This window comes from Lemur catta, chromosome 7 (genome assembly GCF_020740605.2).
Source record: "Lemur catta isolate mLemCat1 chromosome 7, mLemCat1.pri, whole genome shotgun sequence".
Classification (NCBI taxonomy): Eukaryota; Metazoa; Chordata; class Mammalia; order Primates; family Lemuridae; genus Lemur; species Lemur catta.
Genome location: NC_059134.1, coordinates 101448301 through 101473056, shown reverse-complemented (window position 1 = coordinate 101473056; position 24756 = coordinate 101448301). Strand labels below are relative to the sequence as shown.

The window sequence follows — 24756 nt, the reverse complement described above, 5'->3', positions numbered from 1 at the left end:
GATGTTGTGGCTAAAGTGAACTAACTAAGGGGTCCCTGCTGGTTACATTTATCTTAGCACCGCTATTCACGTCCCTGTGATTTTCTTATCCTGTTGGCCTTGTCCTTCTGACCCTGCCCTAACTCCCTGCAGGGCATCTGACTCCTGTCTCAGGGAGACGGAGCGGGTAGGTGACCCTGAGGCTGGCCGGAGCCTCTCAGGACACCCAGGCCTTTCTCTCTTTCACTGCCTCCCAGTTAGGACCCGTAGGTGTTTTTACCCCAACACATGCCTGCCCTAAGGCAAGTGCTACCTGCTTGAATGGGAGGTGGGTTAAGGAAAAGGGGGAAAATATACAGAGAAAAAAAACCCAGATAATTCACTCAAAGAATGATCCAGCGTGTAAGTGATGCATGAACATCATTAACGCGGGAGCGTTTATAGATGCCCCTCCCCCAGCCTGCTTCCCTCCTCTGGCAATAGGGATCCTTATTGGAGAGGGGCCAGGCCAGTCTCTGTCCCCGGGGAGGGGTGTGGTGGGCCCTCCTGTTGCTGTCCAGTGAGGCTCAGGGACTCAGGCTGAAGAGACTTGGCCCTGAGGCTCCCAGGCTTACCCTGGCATTATCACCCGGGGGGATGGCAAGTGAGAGAGAGGGGGACATATTCTGGAAGCCGTGTATGTCACTGCTGGCCATGTCACTAGCCAGACTTGTCTCCTGTCCTTCCCCACTACCCCCTTACAGAGGAGGTTGGGAAAAGAATGCTGAGGACATTGTCTCTTCCCTTGGGGACCACAATTCCCTACTACTGGTCCTCAGCATTTCCATACTGTCCTCCTCCGTACAAGTAGTCAGGGGAATTCAGACAATGAGAGCGACATTCATCCAACTTCTGCAGGCTAAAGCCACGCCCCTTCGCCAGCCTCATTCCTTGCTACCTTCTGCCGTGGGTTCTTGGCTCCATCACGCCTCTTTCCTGAGCACTGTGCTCATTCTTTGCTTATGCTGTTCCCTCTGCTGGGCACACTTGTCCCTTCTCTTGGCCAAGCAGATGCTGTGTCATCCTTTAGTGCTCAGATGGAACCTGCTTTCTCAGAGTAGCCTCTCCTGACACCCTTGTGCAGCCTGGGATCTCTCCACCTTGGGCTTCTAGAGCAGGTCGCAGCTCCCAGGAAAGCAGCCGGACGTCATGTTGCTGTAATCGTGTAATTGTCAGTCTCTCCCTCTGGCTGTGAGCATGGCAGGAGGGACAGGACTGCCCACATCATTCACAGCTGTACCTTTGGTGCCATGTCATACCTGGCACATGGTATGCACTTAGTTGATGTTTGTTGAGTGAGCAAATGAACACACTTGTGGATCCAGCCATTCCCTAGCAACCCCAGCTGAATTTGTAAAACCCCACTGCTCTCCCCATCCAGCGGCTCAGGGCGGACTGGCTAGTTGAGCAGGGCCCCTCCCCAAGCTGCCTAATAGGTCTAGTGTGTGTCTGAAGGCTGCCCGTATCACAATAGCTCTGTCACCTGCGTGCAGGGTGACCTTGGGCAAGTCACCCACTCTCTGGAGCTTCTGCTTCTTTATCAGTAACATGGGATGGGGGGAGGTCACTGACTCTCAGGCCCAGCTCTGCAGGGCCTCAGCCGCGGGGGCTGCTTCTCCTGAGTGCGAGTGGGGGATCTTGGACAAATTACGGAAACTTTTTGTGCCTCAGTCCACTTTATCTGTGAAATGGGGCAATAATACTGGCTACCTGGTGGGGTGCTTGTGAGGATAAAGTCAGGTAATACATGTCAAGCACTTGGGGCACCGCCCTGGTGTTCCCTGAATGCTGGGGAGGCGGCAGAGGGCAGGAGGGCCCCTGGGTGTGCCAGGCAGGGAGTCCACTGCCATCCGGGCTGACCCAGGCAGGCTCTGCGGGATGGTGCGTACGTGTGTGTGCAGTGGCCTTTCAACACGCTTTCATGGAAAGAAGCCATTCCTTTCAGATTTCTGAAAACCTCAAAGGTAAGGACTTTTTAGCAGGGAAAGCAAGGAGACCAATTTGCATAAGTACACTTCACAGTGGCTGCCTCTGACAGCTTCCCCTACGATGGTGCTGGCCCTCAGGTGGGACCCAGGTGGGCAGTGTGGGTTTGCTCTGGGTGGCTGACGCCTGCAGCCACCAGGCCAGGGCCTCTGGGTCCCCCTCTTCCCGGCTGCTCCCCCCTGAACCCTTGCCTGTCTCTGACTCTCCCTGGGGCCTGGAGACCGTGGGATGCCCCGGGACACCTGAAGTCACAGGTTGAGAGACAGGCAGGTGTTCCTGAGCCCCCTGTGTCTTGCTGAATCAGAATTTCTGGGGGCAGGGTCTGGGGATCTACCTTTTAAAACGCTTCCCTGATGTACATTCAGGGTTTAGAACCACAGATCTCTTTAACCTCTGCAGCTTTTCTGACAGGGAGACCAGGGCACACAGAGGGGAAGGGACTTACCCAGAGCCACAGAGCTGCCGACTGATGCCCGAAGCACGGGCTTTCCTCCTTGTTGGGCTATGCTTTGTGTCCTGTGGCATTTTCCACAGGGACACAGGTCCAGTTTCATGCTAGGGACTCTCAGAAACCACTATCCTCTGCCAGACGCCCAGGCCATTTTCCGCTTTAGTGGAAACAGGTGTTCTATAAAGTAAGGGGTGTCTGCTATGCACCCCGCCACCCCACACCCAGATCCGCGGAGCCTTGGTGTGTTACTTTTCCTGTCCAGTGGTGGTCAATGGGTGCCTGGCAGGGCCTGTTCACCAACAGATGTCCCTGCAAACTGCCACAAGGCAGGCTGCTGGGAGGACGCCGGACACAGAGGGAGGGGGCAGAGGCTGCCTCTGAGCTGGTGAGACCAGGTGGGCACTGGCTGGTTAGCAGGGAGGGAGGCAATTCTCCACCGAGAGAGTCACGGACGCCAAGCAGATTGTGCATCTTCCAGCTCTTCCGTCTGCCTTCCGTCCACGTCCACATCTGCCCTGGCTGAGGCTTGGAAGCTCAGCCCAGAAGGTTCTTCTTCTCTGGGTGAGCCAAGTGCAGGGAAAGTGTCTGTGGTTGCTTGTGGAAAGAGGAAACACTTTCTGGGCATTTCCTTCGACAACAAGGATAATGACAATGTCGAGTCCGTTTATTGAGTCTCCGTGTGTGTCAGGTTTTGTGCACACAGATTCAAGGTCACAGCACTATTATCACTGTTGTTGCTGCTGTTGCTGGACACATCACAGCAACAGCGAGCTGCAGCAGTAACCGCGCACTTGCCCTGTGCCGAGAGCCAGGCTCTGGGCCGAGCACTGTCACAGATGGATCCGTTTCACAAACAGGTTCTCCATTGCCATTGTGTTCTTGCTCCCATGTTGTGGGTGGAGATAAAGAGGCTCAGAGAGGGAAATAGTCCAAGGCCACACCAAGGCATCCAGGGACGCTGGCCCTAAACAGGCCTCCCCACTGCAGAGCTAAGCCCTTAACCACAGCGTTCTGCCGCCTGCCTATGTTAACTTCTGCCTTCTGGACGTCTCTCTCCCTGATGTGTGGTCATTTGCTTTCCTCTACCACATTTTAGCTTTCTTTGCACCGAGAGTCCGGTTCTTGCTCAGACTGTGCAGGGCCTGAAGCTCTGTGAATGCCAGCTCTGGATTCTCTTCCTTAGAAGCAGACACAGCAGCTCAACCCGCTGCCTTTCTGAAATAGAGCATGTCAGTTGTCATGTGACATCGCGGTGTCTCTTGTCTTAGCTCAGCTTTCCCTTCTGATCAACGACGTGCTGCCACAATGTGAGGCTGTGGTCCAGAACTACTGGGAACAGGATTCCAGAACACAGTCACGCATTGCCTAATGATGGGGCCACGTTCTGAGAGATGCGTCATCAGGCAATTTCGTCCTTGTGCGAACATCATAGTGTTACATGAACCTGCCTGGCGTAGCCTAACACCCAGGCTATGTGGTATGGCCCATTGCTCCTGGGCTACGTAGCTGTACAGCATGGTACTGCACTGAATGCCGTGGGCAGCTGTTAACACGTGGTGAGTATTTGTGTATCTAAACATAGGAGGGGTAGCGTGTTGCACTCCAACGGTATTATGGCTGTGACCCCACTAGGCAAGAGGAATTTTTCAGCTCCATTATAATCTTATGGGACCACAGTTGTATAAGTGGTCCCTTGTTGTCGAAAACACTGTTATGTGGCACATGACTGTAAATTGTTTCAAGGAGAAAAGCAAACAACACAAATGAAAGTTGGATGAGGCTGGGCACAGTGGCTCATGCCTGTAATCCCAGTGCTTCGGGAGGCCAAGGTGGGAGGATTGCTTGAGGCCAGGAGTTTGAGACCAGCCTGGGCAATATAGTGGAACCCTATCTCTTAAAAAAAAAAAAAAATGGATGAAGAGGAATATATTTTGTAAAAATTCAGGAGAAAAGACCCTGAGGTCTTAGTGGACCACCAGCTGAGCATTAGTCAGCTGCTGTTTTAAAAACCTACTTAGTAAGAAGAGCTCTGCAAGAAGTGAAATAAAATTGAACAAAAAAAAGAAATAAAAACCTATTTAGCAGTGGAATATGAGAGTAGACTTGTTAAGGTAAGCACCACAAAACAGTGCCGCATCTCAGGTGTAGACTGGGCTGAGAATACCTGCCACTCTGCCTCCTTTTTTTTGCTGCCATAATCACTGTTTAGGGACTTGTATCATTCCCATCTTGTGACCTCCACAAGAATACAGGTGAGCAACTCATTTGAAGCTCTATGCTCTTACCTTCATTCAGCTCTCAAGAAAGTATAGCTGAGGCTGCTATTTGCTTACCCAATATCTACACCCCTACCTTCCTTAGCAACAGAAAGCCTATAGTGTTGGGTGTGTCAATAGGCTAATATTACATTTCCTAGCCTCTCAGAAAGAGGCCAATAAGTTGTAAGCAAAGATTATTGGGTGGGGTTTCTGGGACAGCTCTTCAAACGAGGCTGACTCAGCTGGGAGTCATGTCCTTTTGCCCTTACCCCTTTCTACTCCCTGAGGCCTGGAATGTGGATGTGATATCTGGAGCTGCAGTAGTCACTTTGGGATCATGAGGTGACCTGACGGATGGAGCCTTGTGTTGATGACGGAGAGCAAGATAGAATGAGCCTGGTTTACTGATGGCTATGGAGCTGCTATATCAATGCTGGTCTGGCTATCTCTAGACGTTTTTCTTGGCCTCCATCTTACTCTAGCCACTGTTATTTTGGTTCTCTGTAACTTGTAGCCAGGTGTAATTCTTAACTGATACCAAAGGCTTTTGAGCACGCCTGGTACATCACTTCCTATCTCTATTCATGAATAAAGAGAAGTTTGACACGGATGTAGTGGGGTGTCCCCAAGGTGTCCATATGGGAACAGAGCCAACTCTTTGCAGGACTGGGGGCCCTATTTGCAGGAAGGGACATGCATGCTAGTTTTATTTCTTAGGACTGGAGGAGGAGAATGAGGACATTTGGGACAGAAGTACTCAGGGAGAGGAAGGGAGGCAGAACGGTGGAGGAGGATGCCGCAGGGTGAGGGCTGGGGCTGGAGCCTGCAGAGTTGCTTCTGGGAGAGGCGGCGACGAGTCTCTGGGCTCAGGCAGGGTCCCTTCCAGGCCTGGGTGACAAAGGACAGTGCAGCTACGGGGTGGGGGGGCAGTGCACAGAGCTTTGTGTTTCTGCCCAACCCTAGCCTGACCTGACTCTCTAGGACTGGCAGCCTGGGGACCACGGAAGGTAGCCCTGATGGGTGGGTCAGCAGAGACAGAGAGGACGAGGCTGGGGGAGACAAGTGTGGCTTGTACCTGAGCACCGAGGGCTTCCGGCAGTCCCTGCCTGCGGGTGCTGGGCGGGGCTGGGGCTCTGTGGGTGTGCAGCCGCGCACCGAGAACCTTGGCAATTTAGCCAGAGACCTCATTTGTACCCATCGGGTGGCCAAGCGGGACATGAAGTTACACAGGGAGTTGGAATCTGACGAACTTAATTAACATCGTAAATCCTGCAGCGCTCGCTCGTTGCCGTGGCCTGCGTTTTACCTGGTGGAGATGCGCCCCTTCGGAAAGCCGGTTTCCACAGCTGCTCTGTAAACACCCTTGACCTCACAGCCCTCTTTGCTGTCTTGTAGCTCACCCCACATTTTCTGTCTGCTCCATGTTTGCTTATTGAATCAGCAATTCGGCCTAACAGATTTAAAGGCGTATACAACCTTTTTTTTTTTTTTTTTTTGAGAGAGAGTCTCACTCTGTTGCCCGGGCTAGAGTGAGTGCCGTGGCGTCAGCCTAGCTCACAGCAACCTCAGACTCCTGGGCTCAAGCAATCCTCCTGCCTCAGCCCCCCGAGTAGCTGGGACTACAGGCATGCGCCACCATGCCCGGCTAATTTTTTCTGTATATTTTTAGTTGTCCAGCTAATTTCTTTCTAATTTTTTGAAGTAGACATGGGGTCTCGCTCTTGCTCAGGCTGGTCTTGAACTCCTGAGCTCAAACGATCCGCCCGCCTCGGCCTCCCAGAGTGTTGGGATTACAGGCGTGAGCCACTGTGCCCGGCCCAACGCAAAACCTTCTTCCTCGGTTTAAGCAGCTCTGCCTGACCCAAAGGACCCTGTTCTTAGAAACAGCCCTTTGCCAACTGATGCCCACTCATAAGCAAGATCTGAAACCCGCTGCGGGGACCAGCAGTACGATGGCCAACAGCTCTGCAGGTGTAGAGCGAGTTCTCTCCTGGGAGTTAGGTGGGGAGATAGTTCAACCTTCATTTTGCAGACACAGAATGTGAGGTGAGGGCTTGTGTGTGACGACAAGGCCCCGCAGACTATTAGCAGGAAGGGAAGATGGGCTCAGCATGACCCCAAGTATTTGTGTGAATAGAACAAAAGTGTCAGCTGAGCTTTGAGTCTCAGCCTGTGATGTGTGATCTCTTTGGATATGTGCAGCTGACACAGCACCTGTCCCTGCCGCTTACACTTTCTTAGGAAGTCCCAGTTTTCTTGTAGGTCTCCACTCTGTCCCTCCACGAACGTCCTAGGTCACACCTTGGCCAGAGTTGCTGGAATGCCTAGGAAGCCTGCTCACTTCCCCTGGCTGTAGCCAAGGAAGCACCTAGCCCCAAGGGTGGCGGGCAGCCGCCTGTGACCACAAGGGGACTGTGCCTCAGGGTCCAGCTGAGGCTGCAGATGACAGGAGAGAGGAAAGAAGTCAAATCCTGACGACACAGCCGAGCTGCTGGATGGAACAAATGCTGTGGTCACCCTATGCCGGACTGTCCTTGAGCCAGGCAGCAGCTCCCATCGTCATTTTCTTTCCCGGCACCGTCCAGAGTCCCCGCGTCCATGGTCAGCACACGGCTCGTTGAGGGCCGCAGTTCATGGCTGTGTCTGTGCTCCTTGCTCCATTCTTCAGGTGTGATGAGCAAATCAGGAAAAGGTGTTGGGACCAAGGACACAGTCACATGAGTCATCAGCTTAGGACAACGATATGTCAATTAACAAAAAGTTCTACGGTAAGAAACTGTCCCTGTGCGTAGCTGGCAGAGGGAGCGGGCTCGGTGGTGGAGAGTGTCCCAGGAAGCCTGGCCCGCTGCGGGGCAGCCAGCCCAGAGCTCCAGCAGAAGGGTGTGCAGGCATGGGCTGTGCTCCTTCCGCTGGGCACCACCATTCTTCAGGTGCACGGACAGTTAGGGGAAGGTGGGACCTTCCTTGGGACTTGGAGGGGCTGAGGTTCTTCATTTGCCAGCCTTCTGTGGGTGATGCCTACGGCTGTCCTGTGGCCTGCAGGGGGCAGGGCGAGGACAGGAGAGTGGACTTGGCCCAGAGGAGAAGTCAAGGGCAGCCGCGCAGCCTGGGGCTGTGTGCCATGGGGTGGGGGTGGAGGCTTGCTGGAGATGGGGGGGGGAGGAGCCTCCAGGGGCTCTAGGTCTGCGATTGGCTCAGCAGGCCCAGAAATTCCATGACACCCTCCCCCCCACCCAGAGAGGTGAGCACAGTGTGTGGAGAGAGCCCCAGGGTGGGGGGAACAGGCTGGCTCCCCACTGCCACCACAGATGGTGAGAGCCTCACTTGGGAGGTGGGACGTTGGGTTCTTAGCTGGAACGTAGCAGGGAGCTGCCCTATGGGAGCATTTTGCAACCTATGTTCCTTTGAGCTCATGGAGTTTGTAAGATGGTAATAGGCGCTCTGCAAAAAGGTTTTGTCATCAGCTGTGCGCTTTCCTGCCTCTTGGAAAGTCATAAAGGACCTTTGTACATTAAAGGCTCTGAGGAGTCCTGCACCGTGAAGCCTGTTTGACTCAGAGCTTTGACGGCACACCCAGGAACACCCGTGGAGTACCAGGGTTCCGTGGCAGGTAGTTTGGGAAACTCAGCTCTGGCTATGGCCCACTCTAAGCCTGGGCATTCTCGTGGGAACAGGCAGGCCCGACACAGGAGGGGATTTATGAGCCGGACAGTCAGTTCCTTCCTTGGCAGGGAAGCCATCCCTGGCCTTGCACACCACTGTCCCAGGCCACTTAGGCCCTACGCAGGTCCCCTTGCTCCTTTCCCTGCTCTTGAAGCAGTTGCCACAGCTCTGCTTCTCAGGGGTTCTTCCCAGGAGGGAGACCTTTTTCCTAGGACTGTCTCTTAAGTGTGGCTCTTGCGGGTCACTGGGTGACGGGAAGGGGATGGAGGGTCCTGCATCTCAGGCAGATCTTGGCAATTCTGCCCCCAGTGTGGTTCCTGATTTCCCTGCTGGGGCTGTTTCCGGGCCTTGCCTCTGTGGTGCTGGGCACCGTTGGGGCTGGGGATGCCTGGTCTCTGCAGATGCCACCTCTTGGGGCCTTTGGGTCAACCCCCTCCTGGATTCTGTTTCTGTTTCCAAAGAATCAGACATTCATTCCACAGCAGGAGCTTTTCCTCCGCGGAAGGCTGGAGCTGGGGCCTGGGGATGGAGCTGTGGACTGGATGCAACGTGGCCCGCCCTCGGGGGCTGCGGGGCTGCTGGGGAGGCAGAGATGACAAGGCTGTGAAGGGGGTGGCTCCAGGGAGCACAGAAGAGCGGGCATTTGACTTCAGCTCTGGGGGCCAGAAGGGATTCTTCTGGATGTGAGTACCAGGAAGGCTGGAGCGCTGTGGAAACCGGGTGCAGCTCCCGGAACCCAAGGCAAACTCAAGCCATAGGACTGGTCTGCTGCTGCCACCACTGGCACCCTGTCTGGCCCTGCTGCAGCCTCTGGCTCTGTGCCCCGGGTGCCACCACTGACCCTGAGGCCCCTGCTGTTCCTGAAGTGGGACACTGCAGCCAGAACACACTCTCCGCTGTCCCTGACTCTTGATTCCAAGTCCAGGGCAGGTGCATCCACCGGTGGAGCCTGGGCTGTGCATCCGCCCTGTGGTGCACGGGAGCCCGAGGAGCAAGGCTGCTTCTCGGCTGCCACGGTGGGACGTGGCCTCTGCCTGTGACCAGGACTTTATGGTGAGGGGCGGCCCAGACATAGGAAGGGGTTGGCCAAAGCGACCAGTGTCCCTCTCCTGCTCCCGGGATGAGTCAGCACACCTGCCTCCAGGTGTGGGCTCTGGAGGCACCTGCCAAGGGAGCAGTGAGAAATCAGGCAGGTCTCCCTAGGCCAGTCCCTTGCAGCCTTGGGATGGGGCCTCATCCGCTCTCATGACTTCAATGTCACCTTGACACTGATGCTGACTCAGTCTGTAGCTTCAGCCCAGTCCCCAAGAATGGATGGATGTCCCCCTGAATGGACGGATGTCCCCCTTTCTACTGGACACCTCCCCTGGGAGGTCCCACAGGCATTTCCACCTCATCCGACTTAAAACAGAATCAGCATCTCCACCAAGCCCCCAACTCCTGGCTTCATGAGTGACACCATCATCCTCTCCCAAGTTGTCCAGGAAGGAACACAAGAGTCATCCCCATCCCCCACCTTTACAAGGTCACCAAGTCTCATCCTTTCTGCCCACTGAATCTCTCTTTCCTTTTTTTTTGTTTGAGACAGGGTCTCGCTCTGTTGCCCGGGCTAGAGTGCAGTGGTGCCATCATAGCTCACCACATCCTCAAACTCCTGGGCTGGAACAATCCTCCTGCTCAGCCTCCTGAGTAGCTGGGACTACAGGCACCTGCCACGATGCCCGGCTAATTTTTCTATTTTTTGTAGAGACAGGGTCTTGCTCTTGCTCAGGCTGGTCTCAAACTCCTGGCCTCAAGTGATCTTCTTGCCTCGGCTTCCCAAAGTGCTGGGATTACAGGTGTGAGCCACCGTGCCCAGCTTGAATATCTCTTGAATGTGTTCACTCCTCTATGTCCCCAAGGCCACCATGCTCACCACCACGTTCATCATGTTGGCTGAGATCAATCCATTAACTTGCGCCTCTGCTGCCCCGGCCCCTCCCACAGACTCTGGTCACCGTGGTTGGAGCAGTCCTGCTCAGTGGCCTGTCGGGTCCTGTACTCTCTGCCTGGGACCCAAACCCCAGCTCCTCAGCCTGACCCTGCACCAGCAGACACTGCCCACTGCCTCTGCCAGCTGCTCTGGCTGCAAGGAAGAAATGGTGTCTCACTGTGGTCGTCATTAGCATTTCTCTGATGACTAATGATGTTGAGCATCTTTTAATGTACTGATTAGCCATTCATATATTTTCTTTGGAGAAATGTCTATTTAGATTCTTTGGCCATTTTAAAATAAAAGAAAATATCTAATTGGGCCAGGCGAGGTGGCTTACGCCTGTAATCCTAGCTCTCTGGGAGCCCAGGCAGGAATATTGCTTGAGCTCAGGAGTTCAAGACCAGCCTAAGCAAGATTGAGACTCTGTCTCTACAAAAAAAAAAAAAAAAAAAAAATTAGCCAGGTGTGGTGGTGCACACTTATAATCCTAGCTACTCAGGAGGTTGAGGCAGGTGGATCGCTTGAGCCCAGGAATTTGAGGTTGCAGTGAGCTATGATGATATCACTGCACTCAGCCCAGGCGACAGAGCAAGACCCTATCTGAAAAAAAAAAATGTTATATGACTCTTGTATGGGCTTAGATGAATTTGAATCCATTCACCCATCAATTATTTATTGGGTGTATTTTATATGCTGGGCACGGTCCCCCACACCACCGCACTCTAGCTGGGGTGACAGAATAAGACTTTGTCTCAAAACAAGCAAAAAACAAAAAAACCCCAAAACTAATTGGGTTGTATTGTTTTTTAAATTGTGGTAAGATACAACAAAATTTACTGTCTTAACCATTGTTAAGTATACAGCTCCATAGTATTAAGTACATATATTTTTTAAGACAGTAGCCATACAAATGGATCTAAGGTGGTTTTGATTTGTGTTTTGCTAATGATTAGTGATGTTTCACATGCTTGTTGGCCATTTGTATATCTTCTTTGGAGAAATGTCTACTCAAGTCCTTTGTGTACTTTTTAATTGGGTTGTTTATTGTTGTTGTGTTGTAGGTATTGACCCCTTATTAGACTATGTGATTTGCAAATATTTTCTCCCATTCTGTAGGTTGCTTTGGGCTGTATCTTTTTATTCTTGAATTCCTCCTAAGTTTTTGAAAGATGACAGTATAGAACATTAATAGCCACAGTGGCAGATATTCTTGTTTCTTTCTTGCTGACAGAACCCTGGTTCTGTGTGGGGAGGCAACACATCAGCCCCCACAGTCATGACAATGTGATTTCCATTTGCCGGCTCCCACTTTGCCTTGCAGCTAGGGGTGGCCATGCTCTAGCCAAAGAGATGTGAGGAAACGGCTGCAGGGAGGAGGGGCTGCTTCTGGGAAGCATTTTTCTTTTCTTTAAAAAAAATTTTTTTAGAGACAGATCTCATTATGCTGCCCAGGATGAATTTGAACTTCTGGGCTCAAGTGACCCTCCTGCCTCAGCCTCCTAGTTTGGTGGGATAGGTGCTACCGTGCCTGGCTTATTTTCCTTCTTGATAAGAGGAACCTCATTTCTTCCTGACAAAGAGCCAACAAACGAGGACCTGGCTTCCGGACAACTCTGAACTGCTTCCCCAAACCCAGAACTGCCGCCTCTTGTTGCTTCAGCCTCTGATATATAGATTTTCTGTTCCTTGCAGCCAAAAGCGTTCCTAGCTGCTACAGCCATGTGATACCCTAGGAAGAAAGTTCATTTCCTATTCATCTTAAATTAGGCCAAACAACATCATCCGGTATTGCTCCCAGTGGGGTTTGAACAATGAGAACCACGAGAAAACCTGCGACATAAGATGGCCCAATGAGTGTAAGAACCCCTATCATCAAAGTCCAAAATGCAATACCTTTCCCCCTCTAAGCAAAGTCCAGATAAATTAGAGTCAAGAATCCCTCCTCTGCAGCATCTTACCATGTCCGGCCCTAGCTGGAGGGCCCCACCCGGCTGGAGTTTGGCTTCTCTTATCAGCGGCTGTGGCCTAGACTCGCCTGCTGACATGGACAAAGCTCTTCTCCACTTTCAGAGCAAACTTGGTCTGATTCTACAATTCCAAAGAGGCATAGTCTCTGGGACACAGGAGATGACCCTAGCACCAGCCCTACACCCACGGAATATAGAAAACAAACAAATGTAAGCAGTGCCTGCATCACCACCGCGGCAAACCCAGCTGTGCATGTTCTGGAACCCAGCCCGGAGTACGCTGCGGTGGCCAGCCACGGGCCTAGAGCGGAGAGCTTAGCTGGAGAAAGGAGGGCAGACGGAACACGTGAGAGACAAGAAAAAATAGGTTTCAGCTTCACCATGAGAGTCCATGACCCATGAATTTAAACTCCACTGGGGGAAATTGCCCAACAAGAAAGAAATTGTGTCCCTTGCTCCCTGTATCCACCCAGGCTCACAACTTGCTCTCAGAGAGCAGCCTTGGGGACAGTTGTCTTCTTGGGTAACTTAAAATTTTCATTGAAGTCACTCTCGGTCTCCAGAACTTACCTAGGGCTCCCCTCCCCTCCCCTAACTTCACCCCGCTTATACAAAAGCTCTTAGTTCTTTGTGAGAGTGTCCTTGGCTCCCTGCAGTTCGGATCTGCTCTGCCCTCTAACTTTCTTCATCCTCCGCAGGATCTGCAGGGAGCTTTTGGCTCAGGGCAGTGGAGTCTCAGCAGCTGCAGGGATTCCCCAGGCCCCTTCTGAGGCCCCTCATCCTGCAGATGTCTCAGCTGGAGAGTAACGGAGGAATATTTCTGATCCAAAGCAGCTGCTGATCCTTCAGATGTCTGTGTCCCCAGAGGCCCAGGGGCAGCAACGTGTCTTTTTCCACGGGCTTTTGAATTTTCTAGGACTCAAGTAATATGTGTTATTTTTACAGCGGCGGCAGAAGTGCTCCTTGCTGCCACTCCGGCTCTGCTGCGGCAGTGGGTTGGGGCTCTCAGTGTTTATTTCCATCTGAGCTTCCTCCCCCACTGAGCTTCCCAACTCCGCAGCTCATTGGAATCACAAATCTCCTGGTGCTCGGCCCCACTCCCGGGGATCCTGATGAATTGATCCCGGGTGGGAGCGGGAGGGCGGCGTCAGGGTCCTAGCGAAGTTCCCCAGATGGCTGTAGCAGACAGATGGAGGACTCAGGCTTTCTCACGGGCCCAGCTAGATTTTTAACATAAAACCTGTATTGGTCCTTTCCTTTTCTTCTATATATAGTCTTACACTGCCTGCTGTGTTGTGGAGCCTTTCTCTCTCTTCTTTTTCTCTTTTCTTTGTTGTAGACCATCAGTGAAAGTAGGGCTTGCAGCAGTCCAGTGATAAAGGGAGTTTCGGCCCAAGTTGAATCTCCGTGGCCCGGTTGGTCCGGGGACTCACCCCATGGTGATTTCCCACTTCCTGGATGCACGGTTGCAACAGACGTTCTTGCTGACAGGCAGAGTCTCCACTTAGGCTCTCTGACCTGTGAAGCGCTACGTGGGAGCTCCTGGAGCTTCCCTCCCCTCTGAGAGTAGCTCAGAGCAGTGTGCACCCACGGCAGCAGTGCAGCGATTACACAGCCGTCGAAGTCGGGAAGGCTGTAGACAGGTGATTCCAGCCCTCCCCGTTTCTCCTGTCTGGTCTATGCAGACAGTGGATGCATCTTGCAGGAGGCTGTGCTGCTGTGAATGTAATCAGGTGATGACTCATTGCAGCTGCTGCTCTAGGTGTGGCATCTTCCCTGGAGCAAAATAGCACACCCCTGGCACCTGGTATGCAGTTTCTGACCTGTCCAAATCTTTTTTCTCTCTAGCAATTTCCAAGGACCACTAGAAGCAGTTTGCTCTTCCCTGTCACCTTCAAAGTCTTGCCTCAGGGTCACATCGACCCCCCACTGCTTCCTGCCACAGTGATCTTGATTCTGAATTCCATAGAACATGACACTGGCCTATACCTGGGTGACATTATGCTGATTGGGCCTGTATGGCGAGAATGTGTGTCCCCTCTAAAACTCATGTTGAAATTTTTTTTTTTGGACAAATTTTGCTCTGTTGCTCTGGGCAGAGTGCAGTGGTGTCATTGTAGCTCACTGCAACCTCAAACTCCTGGGCTCAAGCGATCTTCCTGCCTTGGCCTCCCAGGGTGCTGGGATTACAGGGGTGAGCCACCATGCCTAGACTCGTGTTGAAATTTAATTGCCACTGTGCTGGCATTGGGAGGTGGGACCTTTGGGAGGTGTTTAGGTCGTGAGGGCCCCATCTTTGGGAATGCACCGATGCTATTGTTGGGGGTGGGCTTGTTGTTGTGGGAGTGGACTCGCCCCTCTTGTTCTCTCTCACTGTCACTTTGCCCTTCTGCCATGTTATGGTGCAGTCAGAAGACCCTTGCCGATGTCGGCCCTTTAGTCTTAGACTACTCAGCCTCCAGAGCTGTGAGCCAGTAAGTTTCTCTTCATTACAAATGCCCCAGCCTGTGGCATCTGTTTCAGCAGCACATGATGGACTGACACAGGCCGGGGAAGCAAGAGGCAGTGGGTACTTCTTAAAGGCATTAGTAAGACAAATGCAAATGCGGGAGATTAGCCCCATAAAAATTCAAGGTCCTGCCACCTCAGTGAGGTTTCCGGAGCCCCAGTGGTCTGGAGCATGTCAAGATATCCTCTCCAAGGTGGAAGGCAAGTTGCTGCACCTGGCATCACCTACGACAAAATGCACGGAGGTTTGCACACGCCACATCTGGATGTGTTTCTCCAACCTGTATGCTGAGGAATCCAGGAGGTGCCAGTTTTGAGTGGAGCCCAGGCCAAGAGAAGACTCCGCAGCAAGCACAGACTGCCCAGCAAGCTGCCTGCCCCTGGCTGACACCCGGGTGTGCGTGTGGCTACGGATGCGGCGGGGGCTGGCGAGGGAGGGCCACTGCGCAGCCTCTAGGATTCGGGGGCAAATCCAGCTCCCCTTCTGCAACTGCCTATTCTCCTCTAGAGAAATATTTCCCGGCTTGTAGCTGGGCCCTGGCAGGGCCTGAACACTGGCCATCAAGTGACCACGCAGCCTGAGCGCCTGTCTTGGAAGGTTGGGTTCCCGTGAAACATGCTCTGGGGTGGAGATTTGTGGCCAGGAGCTTTACTGGGAAATACTGTTGGAAATGACCCCTGTCAGGGAGTGAAGGAGATGGAACTGTGAGCCACAGAGGGCCTGCCAGTCCCCTGGGGAGCTCTGGAACTGGGTTAGCCCCTTGGCAGTATCCCCGATTGAGGCAAAGGAGCCGCACCGTCGCAGTCCCGCACTGACAGCTTCCCCAGGGCGGGGTCACGTCCTCGGGTGAGGCAGCTCCCTGCTGCTGAGGGCCAGGCCCAGAGATGACTCAGCTGGGAGTCTCAGCAGGTCGTGCTCCCCGCCTCGGTCCTGGGGCGGATCTCCCTGAGCACCTTGGTATCCTCCAGGGCATCCCATAGAAATTGGCTGTTATGGGACCCACCGTGCCCCGAGGCCAGTCTGCACAGCAGCCATCTATCAAGTGGGGTGTGCTCAGGCACAGGGGCGTTGCAGGAGCAGGTGGCTCAGGCACCCTGGACTCTGCTGCAGTCTCCTCTGATCCCCACCTATGGCCTCAGGGACACTTGATGGGGAGGGGATGTGTGGGGCCTGTTTACAGATGATTCTGCAGGATATCCGGCATCGACAGAAGTGGGAGCCTGCACGCACGGGACAGCCTCCCTCAGGGGCCGCCCCGAAGGCCACTGAAGGGCAGATATTCAAGCAAAACATTGGGGTTTCCACTTTGTTTGGGCTGATGGAAGATCAGAACTATGGATCTGCAGTAATTCATGGGCAGTTGCTGATGGTTTAGTTCAGGGGTTGACAACAAACCATGGCCCCCAAGCCATATCCAGCCACCATCTGATTTTATAACTAAAAGCTTTTATGGGCACACAGCCAGACCCATTTGTTTGCTTATTGTCTATGCTGCTTTCATGCTATGAGGGCAGAGCTGCAACAGAGAACACAGGGCCCACAAAGCCTGAGATATTTGTAAACCTGGTAGACAAAGTTCTACATTCAGCTAAATGGCCGGGGCTTTGGGAAGAGCAGCGTTGGAAGATGGGTGACAAAGCAGGGTGGGCAGGAAACACAGGGAGCACCCAGGTGGGCACGGCCTGCGAAGATGTGCATTTCCAGTATGGGTGCCACCACAGGGTGTCCTTTGTAGAGGTGGCTGTTCATAGCCAGGTGGAACAGTGACGAGGGGGTGAAGGGAAGGATCGCCCTGCAGATGCCAGTCATCCTCTTTCCCTAGCCAGCCCAGGGACTCGCCCAGTGAGTCCGTGTTCAAAGTGGCTGTGGTGGCAGATGAAAAGCTTACACGGGGGCTCAGTGACCAATGTGTGCTTCCCTTCGCTAAGGCCAGTCTGGTGATGACACTACGGCTGAGAAGCCCCTGGTCCAGGACATCCAGGGGAGCAGGGGACCTGGCAGCAGATTGAATATTCAGAGCCCTTCTATTATGGGAGGGACAGAGACTTGTGCTCACCAGGAGAGACACATACGCTGAAGATGCATTGCCATCCCTGGTCGGAATGATTCTGCCAGCACCATGATCCGTGCACTGTGTGAGTGCCTTATTCATGACACAACATTGCTTCTGATCAAGGAATTCATTTCACAGCAAAAGGAGTGTGGCGATAGCTTTATGCTCATGGGACTGTCTGGTCTTACCAAGTACCCCGTCACTCAGAAGCAGCTGGCTTTGTGGAGTGGTGCAATAGCCACTGACTTGCGGCACCAGCTGGGAGACAACACGCTGAAAGGATGGCGTTCTAACCTACAGGGGAGAGATAGCTTTGAACTTGTGACGGATTTATGGTGTTGCTTCTCCACAGACAGAACCCGGGGTCCAGGAATCAGGGGTGGGGTAAGAGTGGCTTCTGTCATTGCACCTAATAGCCACTCCGAGTTTTTGCCTCTCTTCCCAGGAACTTTGAACCCCACTGGTTTGGAAGTCTTGGTTCCCAAGGAGGGAATGCTTCCCCCAGGGGATGCAGCTGTGTTACTGAGTCGGAGTTGAGATGGCCATCTGGCCACTTGAGGCTCCTCCGCCACAGAACCAATAGCAACAAAGGGGTTACCCTGCGGGCTGGGACGACTGATCCCAGTACCCAGGTGGGGTTGGGGTCCTGCCATGCAGCGCGAATTTCCTTTCTTCCCTCTCCTATTTTATTATTGTATTATTTTATATAAGTTTTACAACTTTTTGACTTTACAATTTAGTCTTTAGGTAGCAGAATTTTAAGATGGGAGGGTGGCTGAATCCGAGGAGTAACTAACGAGTCTCAAAGACGGATGGTGCACTTGTCCCCCAGGATGAGCCCAGTGACTATTGGGACTTTGCATCTTCTCATTTCAGGGGGATGAAGTATTATGGACTGTTTTTTGTCCCCTCAAAATTCATGTGCTGAAGCTCTAATTCTCAGTGAAGATATGTGAAGATAGTTTCTTTAGGGAGGTAATTAAGGTTAAATGAGGTCATAGGGTGAGCCCTTGATGGCCACCTGCCCCGGACTCTGCCAGGTGGGCCATTCCAGTCTGCTCCGGCCTCCCAGAGTGCTAGGATTGCAGGTGTGAGTCACCGCACCGGGCCTATACTAATTTTTTCTTTAATATTCTCGAAGGGCTTCTTGGAGTTGGCCATCCGAGGTGGTGATCACTCAGCATCTCCGTGGGCGCCTGAACAGACGCAAGGACCCGGATGTGGTCACGATGTGTTAGCGGAAGCTCGGTATCAGGAGCTGGAGTGTCAGGCTTCTGGATCGTGGGATCCCGGGTCTCTGCCCGCCACTCGGAGCCGAGTGACCCTGCTCACGGGCAGGTGGTGCAGAGGCTGCCCTGGAGCACGGGCAGGTCCAGGGAGTGGCGAGAGCAGGCCCAGCCTCCCAGTGCAGCGCTCCTGCCCCTGGGGGACGAGGCCGATGTGGTCAGACTCCCAGGTTTGCCATCAGGTAAACCACTGCTTCTCTTCTCTCTGGGGCCGAGGGAAGGAGGGGTCTGGGCAGTCGGGCCATGGTCACCAAGACTGTGTGTGTGTGTGTGTGTGTGTGTGTGTGTGTGTGTGTGTGTGCATCTTCTGAACTGTGGCCCAGGGATTTGCAGGAAAAACTCACTCTGCCCCACCCCCCGCCACTCCCTCCCTGCAATTTACCAGCTGAGCCTCCCGCACTCCTGGTCCTCAGCAGGTGCAGCCCTGCCGCCCCGCAGGGCCCTTCCTCCAGCTCCAGGCAGGTTCAACTTCTGCTCGTCCTTCAAGAGTCAGCTCGTTCCTGCCTGTCCGGGAAGACTTGCCCTCCTGCCAGGCTGGCTCGGGGGCCCCTTCCCTGTTCTTACCCTGCCCCCCCTTTCCCGGCTCATATATCACGTAGTTCCCATTTGTTTTATTTCTTCTCGCACACCCGTTTCCAATTTATGTTCTCTTGCTGTGTTTTATGGATTCTCATTAAGCCACCTTAAATCCCTTCTGGAACGACGTGGGAGGGGCCAGATGCTGCTGCTCTGTGACTCTTGGGAGTTTGATATAAGCCACTCCTAGCCCAGGTCCTCGGAGTGGAGACCTCACGATCAGCAATCCCGGCTCCACACGCCCAGCTGCAGCGGGTTTGGCGAGGGAGGACGCGGACCAGCTGCCGAAGCAACGTGAGCCTCTTAAGCTGCCGCCGTGAAATATCTGTCCATACAGATGTCTTTTATGGGGAATTGTGCTGTGGTTCAGAAACGAGATTGACACCTTAGCTGGGTTCATGCACGTAGCACGCCTGGGAATTATCCAGAAGAAAGCTGTGGCTGCAGGGCCAGGGTTAGGGTGAGGTGAGTCAGGTGCCCAGGGTGACATATCTAAGGAGATGCCAGCTCTCAGGGCTGTGCCAGAGTTGGGTGGACACTGCTCTGTCCCCAGGACACCCCAGCAGGTCCTCTCCCCTCCTGGCTGCCTCATCCCAGGTGCTGCCTGTCTCAGCAGTGGGAATGGCTGGCTACTCGTTTCACGAGAGGTGCCACACACTCTGTGAACGGATGTGACTGGCACAGAATGTTCTTCAAGTCTGAGCTGTGTGCTTTTGAGTAACACCCGGAATGGGACACTCTGATCCAATCTAGTACCTTCTATACAGCCTGCCTCCTGGGGGGGGGGCAAGTCTTCTGAGTTGTGTCTGTGTTCTCAGTTTCCTACCTCCCTGGGCAATCGTCTGACACGCAGACCACACACACACACACACACACACACACGCCTGTGCAAAACAAATACAACTGTATGGGCTTGGATCAATTTGAATCCATTCATCCGTCAATTATTTCTTGGGAGTGTTTTCTATGCTGGGCACAGCCCCCCACATTGAGAACAGAGCAGGGAGCAAAAAAGGGAAAAGTCCTCCCCATGGAGTGTGTGCTGTAGGGTAGGAGACAGACCCTGTGGGCAGGGTTAAGAAGTAGAACACACCGTGTGCTACACAAGAGCCAGTGATAGAGCTAAAGCTACACCGGGGAAGGGTGGATGTTGGGGTGGGGCTGAAACTTTAGGGAGGCCAAGAGGCCCACAGCAGGGAGGACGTGAGTGGCGGGCCACAGGTGTCAAGGGACAGCACTCCAGGCTGAGACCAGACTTGAGCAACCGCAGAGAGCTGGGGGTACCCAGCGTGTGTGAGGGGCAGTAGGAGGCTGCCCAGTGGCCAAGGCAGGGCGCGGCCAGGAAGTGGCATCAGCATGGAAGGTCGTGGGAAGGGCTTTGGTTTTGACGGGGGTGCGATGCCGGCTTGTAAGGTTTGGAGCAGGGACAGGACTGATCTGTCTTGTGTTTTAACAGATTCCCAACTGCTGCGAGGACCTCAGGCCTAAGAGGAGCAAAGCCGAATGCCGGGAGAGGCTGGCAGGCTCCGTCCTCCGGGAAGAGGTGGCAGGGGTGAGTACCGCGTGGCACCGGCGTGGCAGCCTAGGCTGTGGAACTGGCCGAGTCTGCGTCTGTTCCGAGCACAGAGCTGAGGGATTGGGCGGGGGCTGGACGTGGCTGGTGGGAGGAGGATAGAAGCCCAGGAGCAGCCAGGCTTGGCTGGTTGGTTTATTTTTTGAGGCAAAATTCACATAATGTAAATTTAGCCATTTAAAGTGTATTCAGTGGTATTTAGTGCACTCACAACGTTGCTCAGGCATCGCCTCTATCTTTAAAACATTTCCGTCGCCCAAAAGGAAAACCCGGACACATTAAGCAGCTGCTCCCCTTCCCCCTCCCAGCCCCTGACGACCACTAATCTGCATTCTGTCTCTCTGCGATGCACCCATTCCGGACATTTCCTATAAATGGGATTATGCAATAGGTGGTCTTTGTGACTGGCTTCTTTCACTCAGCATAATGTCCTCAAGGGTCATCCACGTTGGAGGGTGCGACGGAGTTTCCTTCCTTTTGCGGCTGCACAATGTGCCATGGCAGGGACGTACCACACCTGGTGTAGCCACTCGCCCATCGGTGGACTCTGGGTCGCTTCCACTTCTGGGCTGTTGCTGAGAGTGCTGCTGTGACACTCAGGCACAATGTTTTGTTTGAACACCTCCTTTCAATTCTTTTGGGTACGTGTGCCCAGGAGTGAAATCACAGGGTGACACGGTCGTTCCATGCTTAACGTTTTGAGGAGCTGCCAAGCTGCTTTCCACAGCGGCAGCACCATTGTACGTGCCCACCAGCAGCACACAGGGTCCCACTTTCTCCACATCCTCACCAACACTCGCCAGTGCGTGTGTGTGTTTTAAATTACAGCCATCCGTGTGGGAGGTGGTATTTCATTGTCATTTAGACTTGCATTTCCCCAGTGACTATAATGTTGAGCATCTTTTCGTGTGCTTCTTGTTCGCTGGTGCAGCCATGGTGCTTGGCCTGTGCAATCAGAGGATGGAGGGACAGGAGAGGGAAGGGTCAGGAGAGGAGGTCAGTTTGATATGCTAAGTTGGATGTCCCCAACTGGAGAGGTCCACCTGGCACTTGGCTGTGAACCAGGGGCGGGGCAGGTGGGGGGAGCCTGGGCTGGAGCCTTGAACTTGGATTGTGATCAGCATATGGTGGCCTTTAAAACCAGGAGGTGCAAGGGAGAGTGGGGCACAGCTGCCTGGAGGCTGGGTCGTGAGGGAGAAGCCTGGGGAGCGGCGGGGAGGAGGAAGGTGCTGGCCCTGGGGCCAGTGGGGAGGATGGGGGGCGTTCCAGGGGGGTGGTGAGCTGAAGGGAGGTGAGTCGGAAGTGCTGGTGGTTTAGTGTAGGGCTGACTGCTGACTTGGTGACTTGGTCACGTCAGAGGTGACCTTGACAAGGGCAGTTTTAGCTGCAACCCTGCTTGGAGTGGGCTTGAGAGAGGATGGGAAGGGCGAGAGTGGAAAGAGGGTAGAGCCCACTCTTCAGAGGGGCTTCAAGGGTTTTGCTGTAAAGGGAAGGAGCGTTTGGAGAGGAGGGGAGGGGAGTGAAGAGCTGCTGGGATGCTTCAGCAGAGAGAGAAGCATTATGATGCCAGAGGAGGGGGAGGCTGGCTGGACCGATGTCCCGATGTCCTAGAGCCTGAGGGAGGGGACAGATGTGCTGGTGGGGGCTGGGGAAGTTCTCAGAGAAAAAGGATGCAAGGTCACGGCTGAGGCGGTGGGTGGGGGAAGCAGGTAGGGGTCTGAGGAGGAGGCGGAGGGAGGAGGGTGCTGGGCCGGGAGTGTGTGCACGGGCCAGGCGGCGCTTGAGGCTAGCCCAGGACTCTAGACAGAGAAAAGACACGCTTGTCTCAAGCATGCATGATCTGCGGGCTGCACAGTGCTGGCAACATGAAGCCAGTTGTCTGCATTTGTAAACTGAACCTTCCGCTCTGTAAAATAGCCGCTGTAAACCTAATTCACTCCGGAAAGCCTCTGTGCTACGTCTGCTAACTCAGGTTCTGCCCTGGGCTCCCTGGGATCCTCAGACATACTTTCAAGATCCTCAAGTTCTTTACAAGAATTCTTAAAATTAGGGGTTTCCTGTCACTGATAACTGAAACGCTTGATTCTGGCCCACCTAGATGACCACGTATGAATGCACATTGCCATGTGCTTCCACGGTCATGTGTTTGTGTTTGTTTTTGTCATGACATTGCAGTATGAACCGCCCCACCCGGGGAGCATGGCACTGAGCAGACCAGTCCAGACAGGCGCTCAGACCGCCGCTCCACTGGCGAACGTGGCGGGTCAACCAACAGAACCAGCTGTGCTGTTGCCAAGTGTAACATAGCGCTGTTTGAGTTTGACTGGTCGCTTGTTTTGTTTGTGTTTAATTTGCATATTTGTTTTGGCTTATACAGTTCTGTAAGAACCACAGGCATAGCTTTTGTGTTTGTCCATATTTAAGTAAACGAGAAAGAATAATTGACTCAACAAATGGTGCTGGGACACTAGATATCCTCATGCAAAAGAATGAAATGGAACACTTAGCTTAGACCACAATTAACTCAAAATGGATCAGAGACCTAAACATAGAACTAAAACTGTAAAACTCTTAGAAGAAAACATAGAAGAAAAGCTTCATGACATTGGATTTGGCAGTGACTTCTTGGCTATGACAACAAAAGCATAGGCAACAAAAGAAGAAATAGGTAAATTGGACTATGTCAAAATCAAAAACTTTTGTGCATCAAATGATGCTATCAATAGAATAAAAAGGCCATCCATAGAATGGAAGTAAATATCTGATAAGAGGTTAATATGCAAAATATATAAATAACTCCTACAACTCAACAACAAAAATGGGCAAAAGACTTGAATAGACATTTCTCCAAAGAAGAACATGAAAGCATGTGGAAAGATGCTCAATATCACAAGTCATTAGGAAAATGCAGATCAAAACCACAGTGAGAGCTGGCATGGTGGCTCCTGCCTATAATCTCAGCACTTTGGGAGGCCAAGACAGGACAATTGCTTGAGGCCAGGAGTTCAAGACCAGCCTCGGTAACATAGCAAAGCCCTGTCTCTACAACACATTTAAAAAAATTTATCCTGGTGTGGTGATTTGAGCCTGTTGTCCCAGCCACCTGGGAGGCTGAGGCAGGAGGGTCTCTTGCGCCCAGGAGTTCCAGGCTGCAGTGAGCTGTGATTGCACTACTGCACTGCAGCCTGGGCAACAGAGCAAGACCCTGTCTCTAAAGACAAACAAACAAACAAACAAAGAGAAAACCCCCACAAAAACCGCAATGAGATACCACTTCACGCACATTCGGATGCCAATAATCAAAGAAACAGAAAATAGCACGTGTTGGTGAGGATGTGGAAATTGGTCCCCTTGTGCCCTGCTGGTGAAATGTGAAATGGTGAGGTTGCCGTGGAAAATGGTATAGTAGTTCCTCAAATAATTAAACACAGAATTACCGTATAACCCAGCGATTCCACTCTGGGCATATGCCCCAGATAAAGGAAAGCAGGGGCTGCAAGAGATCAGTGTGCACACATGTTCATAGCAGCATTATTTACAACAGCCAAGAGGTGGAAACAGCGCAAATGCCCATTAGGGGATGAATGGATGAGCACAATGTGCTCCATCCATGTGGTGGGATATTAATGTCTTAGAAAGGAAGGAAATTCCGACACATGCACACATGGATGAACCCTGAGGATATCATGCCAGGTGAAACAAGCCAGTCACAAAAGGACAAGCACTGTATGATTCCACTCATACGAGGTACCTCCAGCAGTCAGATTCATAGTCAGGATGTGGAATGCGGGTGCCTGGGGCTGGGGCAGGATGGGAGTTAGTGTTTACTGGGTGCAGAGTTTCAGTCTGGGAAGATGAAAAGGTTCTGGAGCTGGATGGGGTGATGGTTGCACAACAATGTGATTGTACTTAGTGCCACTGAACTGTGCACTTAAAAATGGTTAAAATGGTAAATGTCATGTTATATATATTTTGCCATAATAAAAATTTAAAAAATAATTTAAATCAGCCCTGGGAGGATGTCCATCGAGGCTTCTAAAATCCTGGGCGTTTCTGGTCTCAGCCAGGGTCTCCAGGTGGAGCCTGCTGGGTGACCCCAGCCCTCCGTCTGTCCGTGCCCACCTGCAGTGTTGGGACCCAGATGCTGGCTGCTCCGTGTGTCATCTATCCTGAGGGGGAACGCGGTGATGGCTGAGACTGGAAGAAGGGTCCAGAGCGGGGCTCTGTGCCAGTCTCTTGCGTCTCTCTTGAGTCCTGCCTGCAGGCTGCTCTCCTCTCCTGTCCTCCATGGGGCAGGCCCCCCCCCCCCCCCCGTGGACCCCTCACTGGGGGCCTACAGTTGTCCAGCTCTTGTGCCTGGCCCTTGACTGGCAAGTTCAGTTCAGGGGGCACGATGTTCTCCAGTCCGGCCGGGCAGCTATAAACCCAGCATCAGGGTTCA

At 53.0% G+C, this 24756-nt stretch overlaps 1 long non-coding RNA gene across 1 annotated transcript in view; it reads left to right on the top strand.

The window, feature by feature from the left end:
- Window positions 1-19172: 19172 nt before the first annotated feature.
- The window catches only part of LOC123641418, a 50581-nt gene continuing 44997 nt past the window's right edge, over window positions 19173-24756 (top strand). The window contains exons 1-2 of the long non-coding RNA XR_006736294.1: window positions 19173-19207; window positions 20199-20294. This is a non-coding gene — a long non-coding RNA (uncharacterized LOC123641418). The remainder of the gene's footprint in view (window positions 19208-20198; window positions 20295-24756) is intronic.